The sequence below is a fragment of the Herpailurus yagouaroundi genome, unplaced genomic scaffold, assembly GCF_014898765.1.
Source record: "Herpailurus yagouaroundi ecotype Mexico unplaced genomic scaffold, PumYag 180, whole genome shotgun sequence".
Taxonomy (NCBI): domain Eukaryota; kingdom Metazoa; phylum Chordata; class Mammalia; order Carnivora; family Felidae; genus Herpailurus; species Herpailurus yagouaroundi.
Window position 1 is genome coordinate 84,957 of NW_024412411.1, and position 14,041 is coordinate 98,997.

At 36.5% G+C, this 14,041-nt stretch overlaps 1 pseudogene; it reads right to left on the reverse strand.

Annotated features, from left to right (window-relative positions):
* Window positions 1-2,440: 2,440 nt before the first annotated feature.
* Window positions 2,441-3,391, reverse strand: LOC121039145 (olfactory receptor 52A5-like; annotated as a pseudogene).
* Between the last annotated feature and the right edge of the window lie 10,650 nt (window positions 3,392-14,041).

A 14,041-nucleotide genomic window follows, 5' to 3' on the forward strand; every position in this document is an offset into this window, starting at 1 on the left:
TCTTTTAGGCTCATTGATACTGATGAGTTACTGCTCAAAGGCCATCTCAGAGGACAAAGTGCTAGAGAGTACAAACACGTACACTCCTGCACACATACACACTCACACCCATGTTACGTAAATTATACCTGTATATATTTTTCTATATATCAACCCAGATTGGAAACCTTGAGGTTCACTGATGTCTTCAGTAGAAATCCAAAACTACAGATTTCATCCTGCTTTTATCTTTTTTGGTACTTGTAATTTCCACCCAAGCTGAGGAAATACATGCTCATCATCTTTAACATGCATTAAATATTTTATAGGGTTCATATAAGAATGAAACTAGATATTGAATGAAATTTTATTCTTACATTTATTCAGTAAAATTGTATTTCTTATATACAAGGGTCAGAACCTTATGAGGCATTGGAAATATGAAGATGAATTACTCAACATTTTTCTGTATCATATTTATAGCCACCAAGTAGATACCTGTACTAGGGAGTTTTAGTTCATAAATTAAACATTAGAATAAACGGATTTTATGGCTGTTTTTTTCCACCTAGACCATCCTTCAAAATTCCTTATGCCAGTGAATGCAACACTAAGTCAATGAAACCAGTAAAAGATAGTGTAAGTCACTATTTAGTGTCATATATATATATATATATATATATATATATATGACAAAAAGTTAAGTGACACTAAGTGGTAAATATTAAGTTATTAGACATCCAGTGTAATCCCCCAAACTATAGATACATTTTAAAATGATATGGTTTGAACTGTACACACTGCTATGGATTGCAAAGAATAACACAGAGCCCAAAAGGAAACCTCAATTAAGTCACCCTGGGGAAGATACCAAGAAATTTCTGAGCCTAATCCTATAGAATGAAGATTCCACCCATAAAGGAATCAGAGACAGAGGCTCCAGGTAGAGGGTATATCACAATGAGTGTGAGACATAAAAGTAACAGAGATGGAGATATCTCTTGAAGAGATTAATGTCTTAAAAGCAAGAAAAAATGTCCAATTGGAAAAATCCTGACTTCCGGCACTATACAGATTATTGATCATCTTTGAAATTAATGGGCAGTGCAATGTTAATAGTGAAAACCCCACACAATTTTGTGTGTGACAGATGACCAAGTCTCCATGTGAAAAATTTATTCCAAAATCTGAACACATTAATATAATGAAGTTGCTACTTTTTGCCCTCATAAATTCTGACACTATACTTCATCAACCAAACACAATGTGAACATATCAGGTTTATATCAAAGCATGATGTGAACATGCACTACCCAAGAGTTAGGATATAGAATGAGAGAGAGGGTCGAAATCTACATCTCATACTGTTATTAGGCCATCATCATGCATCTCCCTTACATAGTTGTCGTGACAAGCCTGATGACTTTTACATTTAAATTTTTTATTTATTTTATTATTATGATTGCTATAATAAAGTTATAAAACTTGCTATTTAAAATATTATTTTGCTTATTTATAAGGTCTTACCACAAAACAAGCAAGTAAGCTCACTGCTAATCATTCCACATTTACTTCAATTGTCTTCAGTTCAAATTTCTCTATTGGAATGTAATGTATTTAATAAATATATTATATATGCCCCCATAGAAGGCTGTGTGAAATACTATGGGGGGAAAGAAGAAATTATGATTACATTTTGATACATAAATTAAAAATCTCAATCTACACTTAATGCTTAATTCATGATCACTCAGTAAAGAACTTTAGGATGACAAAGTGTGATCATAAATGATAGTAAATAAATGATAGATTTAGTTTCGTATACATTAGTATGATAATATATTAGACTGAATTTCTTATGTAGTAGCAAAAAGGCCATTTGATGTTTGTAAACAGAGGCCAAATATTAATATTTAATTTGATTTTAAGAAATGTCTGTCTTAGTGACTGAGGGCTGATTGAGCTTCAAAAATGTATTCATAACTTTTGTCTGTCATGTGTGGAATAGATATGATTATCTCTGTGTGTTTCAATTAATTTTGTATCTGAAACAAGTGAAAATTTTATTTTATTTATTTTTTTAACGTTTATTTATTTTTGAGACAGAGAGAGACAGAGCATGAACGGAGGAGGGGCAGAGAGAGAGGGAGACACAGAATTGGAGGCAGGCTCCAGGCTCTGAGCCATCAGCCCAGAGCCCGACGCAGGGCTCGAACTCACGGACCGCGAGATTGTGACCTGAGCTGAAGTCGGACGCTCAACCGACTGAGCCACCCAGGCGCCCCAAAAAAACAAGTGAAAATTTTAAAATAGGAGTCAGAGCCTTACTTTCTTGAATGCAAAACTATAATTTTATATTCCTGTGCACAATGAACTTGAGAAAACATAGACTTTAATCAACAATGTTTTTTTCACTGTTTTGTGGTTGTTTTTGTTTGAAATCAAGTAAGATAGTGAGAAATCAAAATGGATCCTTAGAGTGAAAAAATCTTGGACAACCGATCTCGAATCTGTTTGGTTTTCACCCCATACACAATAGGATTGAGCAAAGGAGGGACAAGAAGATAAAGATTGGACAGAAGAATATGAATGTAGGGTGGAATGTGGAACCCGAACCTGTGTGTAAAGAAGGAGAAGAAACCTAGGAGATAAAACTCAAGGAAGACACAAATATGGGCAATGCAGGTGTTAAGGCTTTGAGCCTAGATTCTCTCTGAGGCAGATTGAAGACAGTTACAAATATTCGGATGTAGGAGAGTGTGATGAAGATTATGTCAAATCCAAGTATAGTGAAAGCCACAAACAGACCATAGATCTTGTTGATTCGAATATCTTCTGCTGCCAACTTCACGACGGCCATGTGCTCACAGTATGAATGGGAGACCACAGTGGTCCAGTAGTGTTTCAGCCGACATTTGATGAGGATGAGACATGGAGCTGAAAAGATGACTGCTCTGAGTGTCACTGCAACCCCAATCTGAGTGAGGAGTTGGTGGGTAAAGATGATTGCATGTCTCAGGGGATCACAGATGGCCACATAGCGGTCCAGGGCCATGGCCAGCAGAATTCCTGATTCGATACACTGGAAGGTGTGGATGAGCCACATCTGAAAGAGACAGGCATCGAAATATATGTCTGGTAAATGGAACCAGAATATTCCTAGCATTTTGGGTAGGATGCAGGTACTGAGAGCAATGTCTGTTGCTCCAAGCATTGCCAGGAAGAGGTACATGGGCTCATGGAGACTGCGTTCCGATTTGATGATGACCAGGAGCAGACAATTCCCAAACAGAGCAGTGATGTACATGGCACAGAAAGGAATTCCAATCCAGAACTGCACAGATTCCAAGCCAGGGATCCCGACCAGTGTCAGCACTGAGGGCATGAAGACTGTGCCATTGAGCTTGAGCATGTTGGTTTTAGAGACTCTTGGTTTAGAGCTTCTGATTCAAAGTGCCAGTGTGCATTGAGTGTCTGTCTGCTGTTTTCTCTTCTCACTTGCATTCATACAATCAGAGGCTGAGTGTGGTTTCAATGGCAGTTTGTCAGACATAGTCATTTTTTGATGGGACAATTAAATGCGTCCAAGAATGCAGACACAGGCTCCCTAGATGACTTATCTTGGATAGGATTGGGGAATTTAACTGATGCTCTATGTTAAACTTCTTTCTTGTTTTTTTTTTACCAAAGAAGTTTAAAATCTTTCAGTCAGGCAGTCAGAAGTAAAATAACAACAATAACAATAATGAAACACTCGCTCTTGAGGAGCTATTCTCTCTCTTACGCAAACAAGAAGTCATGAAGTAGGGACTTTGACCTCAGGAAGCAATGATCTGCCTGTGGCAATGCCACATGACAAGCTGTAGTGTAAAATTATGCATATGGAGCATGTAGAAGAGATTATAACGGTGTATTTAGAATCTGCCTTTATCCCGAAGTTGGAATCTAAGGAAATTTTCTGAAAAAATGTAGATAAAATTTGATATTTTAGAGATAAATAATTCAAATAAAAATAAAATTTATCATGACAAAGAATAAATAAGACAAACTTAAGTTAGACTAAAGTGTTTTACAAGATTTGCTCATTGGAAAATTTATTTCTCATTTGAAAATTGAACTCGGGATATTTTTTTCTGATTGAATAAGAACCCCAAATCAAATATTTCTCTGATTATTTCATCAAGAAGTTTTTCTATTATTAAAATAACATTTCCATTTTCATATGTATACAGGAAAACTGATCTTAATGTTATTTTATTAAAATAAATCAGAAAGTATCAAAACCATTGAACATCTATACTTCAAATACACTATGGAATAGTAAATAAGTAATTATATTTTTTCAGTGGGATTCAGGTTATGATATTATTTATAATAAAAAATAACCAATTTTGGCACCTGGGTGGCTCAGTCAGTTAAGTGTCTGACTTGGCTCAGGTCACGATCTCACGGTTCATGGGTTCTAGTTCGTGTCAGGCTGTGTGCTGACAGCTCAGAGCCTGGAACCTGCTTCAGATTCTGTGTCTCCCACTCTCTGTGCCCCCCCCCACTCACACTCTGTCTCTCTGTGTCTCAAAAATAAACATCAAAAAATTTTTTTAAATAACCAGTTTTAGCATATTTCTAATGAGCCACTTTTGGGAACTATTACCCAGCTAGGCTCCCTGTACTCTGCCATCATTCTGCTCTGAAAGTGGCAGAACATGTTTTAAATTTCACGTGCGCTGGCAATTCCCCTATTTAAGCATTAGTGTAATTTTTTTAAAGTTTATTTGCCTCTCACATACTGAAAGTAGGCACAATATTAATTTGGAATTAAGTTAATTTCAACATCTTTTTATTGAATGCTTTTTACAAAGATGAAGTTCTGTGCCAAGATCAGGACGGCCAAACAACAACGGTACAGAACTCACTTGTATCAGAACATGAGACTGAACTTGTTTGACTATCTTGGGGTTTCGTTTTCACACTGGGATATTTGGCCCTATGGTTCAACTATACCCTGCATCCAGTTCCTGGGTTTCTAACCTCTTGCTTAATGATAAAAAATCACTTTATAGATATTTGCAATAGCTATTCCTGGCCATTCCTCTAAATAATTTAATTCTTCTCTAAGAGCCTCTACTCCAAGGGGTCCACCGAGGCAAGATGTAGATATATGGACATTTTGACAAAATTTATTCTCTCATTTGCTGAATTTCAATGAAAATACAATGCTAAGTCTTAACTTATATTCCTTTGGAAGGTACAAAAAATGTGTATATATATGCAAAAGCTAGGTGGTCTCCTTCAAGATTATCTCTGTATTGAAAAATCAATTTAATTGAAAACCCCACTTGTGTGCTGCTCTAAGCATTTGCTTAGGTGATTACTAGGTAATCCAGGATTGAGAGAACTCCTTAGTCACTGATATGTGGTCATTCAATCAGTTTAGATCTCAGATATGTCCAGAATCTACAGACAGGAACCACTTGTAAACTCTCTGGATTGATCTAATTATTCTGTTCCTGACATTTGGTATTCCTCTTACTCACCCTTACTTTCCTAATCCTGACTATTCAATTCCCACCTCATCACACACACACACACACACACACACACACACACCATTATCTAGAATATTTGTTCAATCAGGCACATTTTAATTATAAGTATATGATGTACTGATTTTTTTTTTCTCTCTGAAGTGAGAAGAAGAATTTAGTTTCCAAGGAAACTGTCTTCTCACCAGTCCATCTTTACTTTTTCACACTTAACTGAGCCTTTTGGTGTCTCCGTCAGCTGTGACAGAGCACAGTTGGTCTATGACCACAACATACAAGAGTCAACAGTACCTGAAGGAGGCTTTGCTCTGAGGATGACTTAATGCCAAAGGGAAAGTTGATTTCTCCTCTGATGGGGATATATTGCACCCCAGCATCCTAGAATCTTATGTTTGGGAAGTACTCTATAAAGCTTCACAATTGATTATATGATTCTTCATGAAACATTTGTTTCTGACCACTTGGCCTCTTAGTGCACTATTAATTCTACCAAAAGGTGAATGTCTAAGGAGTCAGTTTATATTTTTATAAAATTACTTAGAGAGATAGATATATTACATGACTATTTCTCCAACTATCTTCTTGAAGCCTGCAATCCCACCCAGTGTGATGTTTACTTTTTACTCAATTTGGGTGAACAGAGATTTTCTTCCTTCAACAGGCTTGTGCAAAATTATTTTGGGGGCATCATGGAAACCCCATTGTAAATGAAACCAAAATTCCATCCACCACAGTACTCCCTCAGTCCTTTAAGGGCTATAAATTCAAAAGCTTTGTGTATTTGTTTGCTTAAAATCACCACTCCTCTTTACTGACTAAGGAATACACCAATCTCTCTGACCATATAGCTCTCCTTCATTAATTCTCATTTTCAAGCCCCAGAACCTCACAGAAATCCTTAATGTGAAACCCATATTCTCACTGGTTACCGTTGCTGCCATTACCACCTCTTTCTGATTCACATTTCTCTCACGTTTTACTCATGCTATAATGCATTAGCTGCTCCTTTGCTACCTGTCACCACATCCTTGCTCCTTTCACTGTCTACCCCCCTTGCCTGAATATCTCACATTATAATCTATATATTCTGTTTTTCCAACAGAGAAGCTTAATGATATTGGAGAAAAAATCACGATTCTGGAAGGATTCCCATGAAAATCCTGTAGCTTTTAATTCCCTGGCTGACTTCCAGCCATTTCTATTCATTCACCCCCACCCCCTCAACTCTATAAATAGCTCCTCTCTCTTGATGGTAAGATGTTGGTTACAATGTTACAAACTCTCACTTCTTTTCCTCTGGCATCCTTTACTCCAGCAGAAAGAGAAGCTCTTCTCTGGCAGCTACTATTCCTAATTATATTCTCTTCTAAACAATTAGCTTTTTTGTTTGTTCATTAGCTTTCTCCCCAAACCCTGTATTTTCTTTTCCTTCTGACATATGGGTTTTTTTTTTTTTATGTTACAGGTTTAAACACATTTTGTTATAATATGTGTCATGGTTTCCTCCTGCTAACGTTCTCTATCTTATTCTTTTAAAAAAAAATTTTTTTTAACGTTTATTTATTTTTTGGGGACAGAGAGAGACAGAGCATGAACGGGGGAGGGGCAGAGAGAGAGGGAGACACAGAATCAGAAACAGGCTCCAGGTCAGCCCAGAGCCCGACGCGGGGCTCGAACTCACGGACCGCGAGATCGTGACCTGGCTGAAGTCGGACGCTTAACCGACTGCGCCACCCAGGCGCCCCTCTCTATCTTATTCTAATTGCCACTGTAATCCTTCCATGAATCACTATGACGAGCTGTATTTCTTAAATCAATAAGTGATTTTCCACACCATTCTCATAAACCTTTGTATCCATAACTCTTTGAAGTCCATTTTTTCTAGAAAAAATTTAAATGGCACTTCAATGAAATTATGATAAATTTTCAGAAGACTCTGTTGATATTTGTTCGGTAGTCATTATATTTTCTCTTTGAAATGTGTTTTTCATTTCTGTGTCACATTCTAACCTATTTTTCTTCCTGTCTCAAAATACCCTCTCCTTGTTGCTTTGTTTGACTCCCTTTATATTGTTGATGCCACAACTTCCATTAATAACTGTATTCCTCTCCGTGGATCTCTTTCTACTCATTCTATATATCCCTCTTGTCCAGAAATATTACTGAATCCATAGTTTCAATAACCACGGATTAAGAGTACATAACTATCACCTCTCCATAAATCTAACCTAAAGACAAGACATACTCATTAAATCCCCTGTGTAACAGTCCCAGCTGTGGTGAAGGTCCTCTGTTTCAGGGAGCAGGGAGAATTAGTGAAAAATCTGATTTGGGTTTTAGATTTATGCATCTTTATTTAATCCAGACTTGCCAGTCACCTAGCCAATATACCTCACTAGGTTCAGGACTCTTGTAACTAGAGCTTTTATTGTGCATAGCTGGAGATGGTGGGGGGAAATCCTAAATTCCTGTAGAAGAAAATAGAATAACTAGCCATCTTTCAAATCCAGCGGTATATTCAGTGACGAAATGCTTAGGAATAGGCAATTTCCTAATTTCACTATTTCCATATGTGCTATTAATATTATTGCTAACTCTCACTGAATCACCCTTGCAAACTTATCAGTCACGTTGAAACGTATGCTAGGATTCTGCAAAGTAATTCATTCCTGTGCTTCTATCATTTCCTTCAGGTTTCCTCCTACCCTTCCTGGTCTTTCTTGTCTGCCAAATACTTATTATTAAACTCTCAACCCAAACATCACCTCCTCTGTGAAGAATTGTGTGATGTTATAAACAAAATTCAAAATTCTTCTTTTATGCCCCCAACATATGACTATTTATTAAATACATCACAGTAGGAACTAATTAGTATTTTACTTCCCCCTCCCCCAATCTATTTAACATCAGAAATGCATGAAACTTAATGGAGATGCAAATTCACTGACACTATTTCCAGATGTATATCTGCATGGAGAAGAGAGGGTAGAGATTAGGAAAAGTGAAGAATCAGTGTACGAAAAGTGTTAAGAATCTTATCTAGAAAGAATATGTTTCCACTGTTTTTATTTCAGTATTCTCTTCAAACACTCACATAAGTCAGGATGTATATTTGCTTTGGTTAAAGATATGAAGAGATTTGCCATGGAAGAGAGGGGGAAATACTAGTCAAAAATGCTAACAAGACCAGGATGAGCTCAGTATCCCTTCTTTATGCTCCTCATGTCCCACATGAAATTCTGACAATTGTTCTGCTCCTTTTAGAATTTCGTAATTCCTCATACATAATTACAAGTGGCACTTTCCCACTGTCCTTTTAGACCCTTTCTGACATTTCTCTGTGTACTCACAATCCCAGTTCTCCAATCTTCTCATGTGCACACACTGGCGTGCTTATGTAGCCAAACACACAGTTATAAAAAAAAATTGTTCCCAATGAGACTAATACAGGACAAATACAATATCAGAGGTGGGAAAGGCTATGTGATGCAATTCTCTTGAGGAATGTAGTTAGTGACAGATTGCCTTCATATACTATAGAATATTTTTTCCAGCTTTCGAATAGCCTCTAAAATTGAATTCATGAATATCAGAAAGAAGTAAGCACTGAAACCAGGACTCCATTGCAAGTATACTCAGGGACTCATAATTTAACTTCATGAAACTGAAAGGGAGAAGTGGAAACTGAGGGGTCTTCCCAGGAAGAGCTAATCTAAACACATGGAAGATGCTTTTACACTTGTGAGACAAAACCTTAGGGACTTTTTTTTTCACTTAGATTAATCTCTTACTTCTAGAAATCACCTTGGTGGTTAATTTTAACCGATTGGTGCTAACCAAATGACCAAATATAGGATCAACTACCTGGTCTTTCATAATAAGCTGGATCATAGAGGCATTTTCACCTTGGTTACACAAAAAAAGTGCACATTTACACAAAATGAGTTACACTGATTCATAATCCTAATACTGCCTCAGTAGAACTATTTTACCTATGATATCCCGAAACATTAATGAGTGGTTAATATAGCTTTTGTTGTTTTACATAGCAAAGAGTTGTTGACCTCAGGAAGACACCTTCTGGTTTCTGAAGGAAGGAAAACTTCCTCATAAGTGTATTATCATTATTGTTGTTATTACTATCATTACAAAATCAATCACAGCATGAAGTTGGGAACTCTGATTCTACCATAATTCTTACTCTATAGGAACATTCCTAATGAATATATAATTAATTTTTACTTATGTTTCTTGCTTCTTGGTTGATTGAGGGGCACTAATCTAGTCTGTGGATTCAGAACAGTTTCTAGTAAAATCCTGAATAAATATACTTCTCATTATTCATGGCCATTATTTATGACATCTTTGGGGCTTACTTCCCTTATCTATAGAGTGCAGGATCTGGACTTCTTGATCATGAAACTCATCACCTGCTTTGGCATAACTTTCCACAACTATGTAGGTTACTCATGAATGCTTCGTGCGCACACACACACACATGCACACACACACACACACACACACACACATACATGCACACATACACACAGAACCTGAGTAAGAGCCTTCTATCAGCAAATGGGTGGACGTCTTCAGGCAAAGTTCCTTATTTTCATTGTTGAAGGCAGGACTGGCTGAACTAAACAGCTTTGGAATTAAAGGAAAATGCAGAAGAAAACTCTAAACTATAATAGTATTTGATTTCTAAAGGAGAAAATGTGGTAAAATAAAAGAATATTACAGAGTTTTAATCAGTTGAAACTGGTTTATAAGAGGTCTCTTCTGTTTTTGTGTGATACCAAAATATGTTATTTTGTTCTGTAACAACATTTCTCTCTTTTATGAAAATAATTTTTAAAATTATTTAAGCTATGAGGAATACTATAGAAAGGTGCAGGAAATATAAGATCAAACAAATGGTAGCAAATATGTGTATTGAATTCAAAATCTTTCATTTTGTGCACACTTCTTGTCTTTCAAATATTATCCTCTGATCCTGGTTTTCTAGAAATGTCAACTACAAAATCAACAACTTGTAATTTTTTAAGTTTTAATTAATATAGTGAGTTATTTGAAAACTTACATGTAACACATGAATTTTATTGTCCCTAGAAACAAAAATTACATCCATTTTTTTCACTTAAGGCCAGTGACCACTAATTCTTGAAATATGTACCTACTTTCAAGTATGACCTTTCTTTCCAATATATGCTAAAAGACACTGTTCAAATTTTCTGTCTCCAATATTTTATAATGTCATAAAAATAAAAAGCATCGTGAAGCACAGTGAAGTGTATTCTCAGAGTTTATTCACGATTTTCCCAATCCTTCTGAGTAATGTATTTGAAGTAAATTCAACTGCAAAGTTTAAACCAAATTAATGTTATGTTATGTTATATTAGAGTTCTTCTAGAATATTCAACTTAATTTTATGCAGTCCATTTTTAGCATATTTTAACAATTTGCATATTATTTAACTGAATAATCCATACTCTCTTTTTTTTTAAGTTTATTTGTTTTAGGGAAAGAATGAGCAGGGGAGGGACAGAGAGAGGGAGAGAGAGAGAGAATCCCAAGCAGGTTCCACATTGCCAATGTGCAATGTGGAATGCAGGGTTCGAACTCACAAACCATGAGATCATGACCTGAGCTGAAATCAAGAGTTGACGCTTAACCGACTAAGCTACCCAGGCACCACTGAATAATCCGTACTCTCTTAGAATGCCAAGGAGATACCTTGTTGGACATATGAGAAGATGGAAACTTAAGCTATGTTTTGGGTAGATCATTACAGTTAGGCAGATTTTGTGTAAGTGAAAAATAAAATATAATAAGTCATAATACTTAAGTGAGATCATATTTAAAGATGGTTGAATGAAACTAAGAACACCAAATGACAATTTAATCCATAATTTTCTAATTGATATTATCTTAAAGTCCCTCACGATACATATGAAAACCCAGATAATGCAGTAGGCACATTTGCAAGGCTGGCAAGATTTTCCTGGTATGATTTATGCTATCAGCAAAGACACTGTCGACTTTAGATGGTCTAGTGCCCTTAAGACCTTAAGACTTTGCAGTGACTATTGATGGTGTGCAGCAGCATTCATTAGAGAGCATTGTAGCTGAGGCTGGGGGGCTTTTCTGCAAGACCTCCATCCTTTTTTTCCGTCTCTATTTTTAAGGTGGTTTCTATTGACTTGGAGAAGAGTGATATAAACACAAAGAAGGTACATGACATCAGGGCCCTAAATCTAATAAAAGTAGTTCACATAAACTCATATCACCAGAATGGAATTTCAAAACCCTAGAGGCTTGTAGAATTAGATTTTGATTAAGCCAAAGTCTTTCCTACTTTGTGTTGATTAGGGTTCACTTGGCAGAGAGACAGTGAAGGCATCATTTAGGCACATTGCTACTGGGGAATCACTACTCAAAGCACCACTCAGAGGACAAGGAATGAGGGGATATACACCCACATCCACACATCCACACCTATCCACTTAGATCACACTCATTACATACATTGTATCTGTATTTACTTCTCTATCAACATGAGGCAGTATAGGGAAAACAAGAGGAACATAATTCCTGTAAAGCCTCTGATCTGTGGCAAGTGTTAAAAGTTTCCATAGGCTTAGAGACAAATACCTCCTTCCAGGAAAGAGAACAAACAAGAGACAAGAGCATCAGGGAGTAACAGTTGTTTAAACAAAAACAAAAGAAAGAGTTTAAACAGAAATGACTATTTTAAGCCTGCCTGCATAAGTATTTCTGTTTTTCAGACACCCTAAAAAAATCTGGACTGTGAAGAAGGGCATCCTGATTGCCTCGTGGCCATTAGAGTAATGTGTATAAGCTAATGATCATGGGACTGAAGGACACTTCCCTACTCCAAGGCTTTCAAACCTTGGAAAAGTGCCTTTATAAGCTGTACACACTACCCTTTTGAGAGCGACATTGCTCTTTCTTGCTGGTTCCCTTGTATACAAGCTTTCTCTAATAAACTCTGCCTATTTTTTTCTCTCCCTTTCAGTGTTCATTTCTATGACACTGAGACTCAAGAACCAGGTTTTAGGGGTCCAGTAATAAACAAATATTGAAAACCTGAAGTGTTCTTTTAAAATGTTTATTTATTTATTTTGAGAGAGAGCAAGAGAGGGGCAGAGAGAGATAGAGAGAGAGAATGCCAAGCAGGCTCTGTGCTTGGTGTGGAGCCTGATGTGGGGCTCGACATCCGTGAGATGTGAGATTGTGACCTGAGCTGATACCAAGAGTCAAACGCTTAACTGAGTGAGCCACTCAGGTGTCTCGAAAACCTGAAATGTGTTAAGTCAACCTCCAACAATGGGTTTCATTCTACTTTTTTCCACTTTTTTTTTAAATCTATGTTGATGCTTTATTTGAAACAGTTCTTCTGAGTTTGAAGGTTCTTTCCTGCATCAAATGAAATGAGACTCAAAGCAAGGAGAAAAAAAGCAAAAGGTACTTGTCAGTTTGAAAGTCACAGTTTATCTTTCTATAATTAGACTAGGAGAAAAAAAATGAACTCACTGGTATCAGGAAGAAGCAAGAGTCTTCTAGGATCTGGCATTTGATGAGATAGATATTCAGTTACTGTGCATTCCCATTGTTTTTCCATGGCGGAACATATGGCAGACTCTTGGGAACACGCATGCCTGAAGACAGGTTATTCTTATGTTCCGTAACTATGTTGCCACGGTATTTGGTTGTGCCCCAGACAAATGGGGTGCTTGCTGGTCTGTTCCCACAGATCTTTATCCCAGTCTTCATCACAAGGAAGGTACTGCCAGGTGCTCTCAGCCAGAGTCTCTTGACATTATATTTAGTGAAAAAATGAAGAATGAACATTTAATGTGGAATGAAGTCACATCTTTATAGCATGGAAAGAAGTAAGAATAAAGTCTTTGGAATAGAGGGATGGGATATCTTTTTATCTCAAAATTCCTGTAATAGACTTGCATTACCACTAATGGGGAAAAAGTAATAAAAGTGGGGGAAGGCTTAGCATAGTAGATTCATATGTTCCACACTTCACTTTTAGGAATAAAACAAGTCCAATTACACAATATTATATGTTTTGATAGAAGTCCCAATTAATTGAATAATCTAATAGGCATGTTTCCAAAATTTTAGACAGTGGTGTGTCTAAGTGGAATGAAAATATTGTTGAACTGAGGGTCACAATTTTCATATGGCAAACACGCTTCAAGAACATGTCAACAAAATGCAAAGACACTTATTATTACATCTATAATGGCCATGATTATCCTATAGCAGACATTCAGAAATCTTTTCTGGAATGTGTATTGGAAAAAGTTAGTTCTATTTTCTCTCTTGAATTAGAACATCTCTTAAGTTCCTTAATATTCAAGACCTCATAAAAGAACAAACCCTCCAATAAGTTATTCAAATTGTAAGTTGTTGCACACATGGGAAGTAGCATTACTCTTCTGACCTTAAAATATTCTTGCTGATCAAACCCAAGGGTTTTA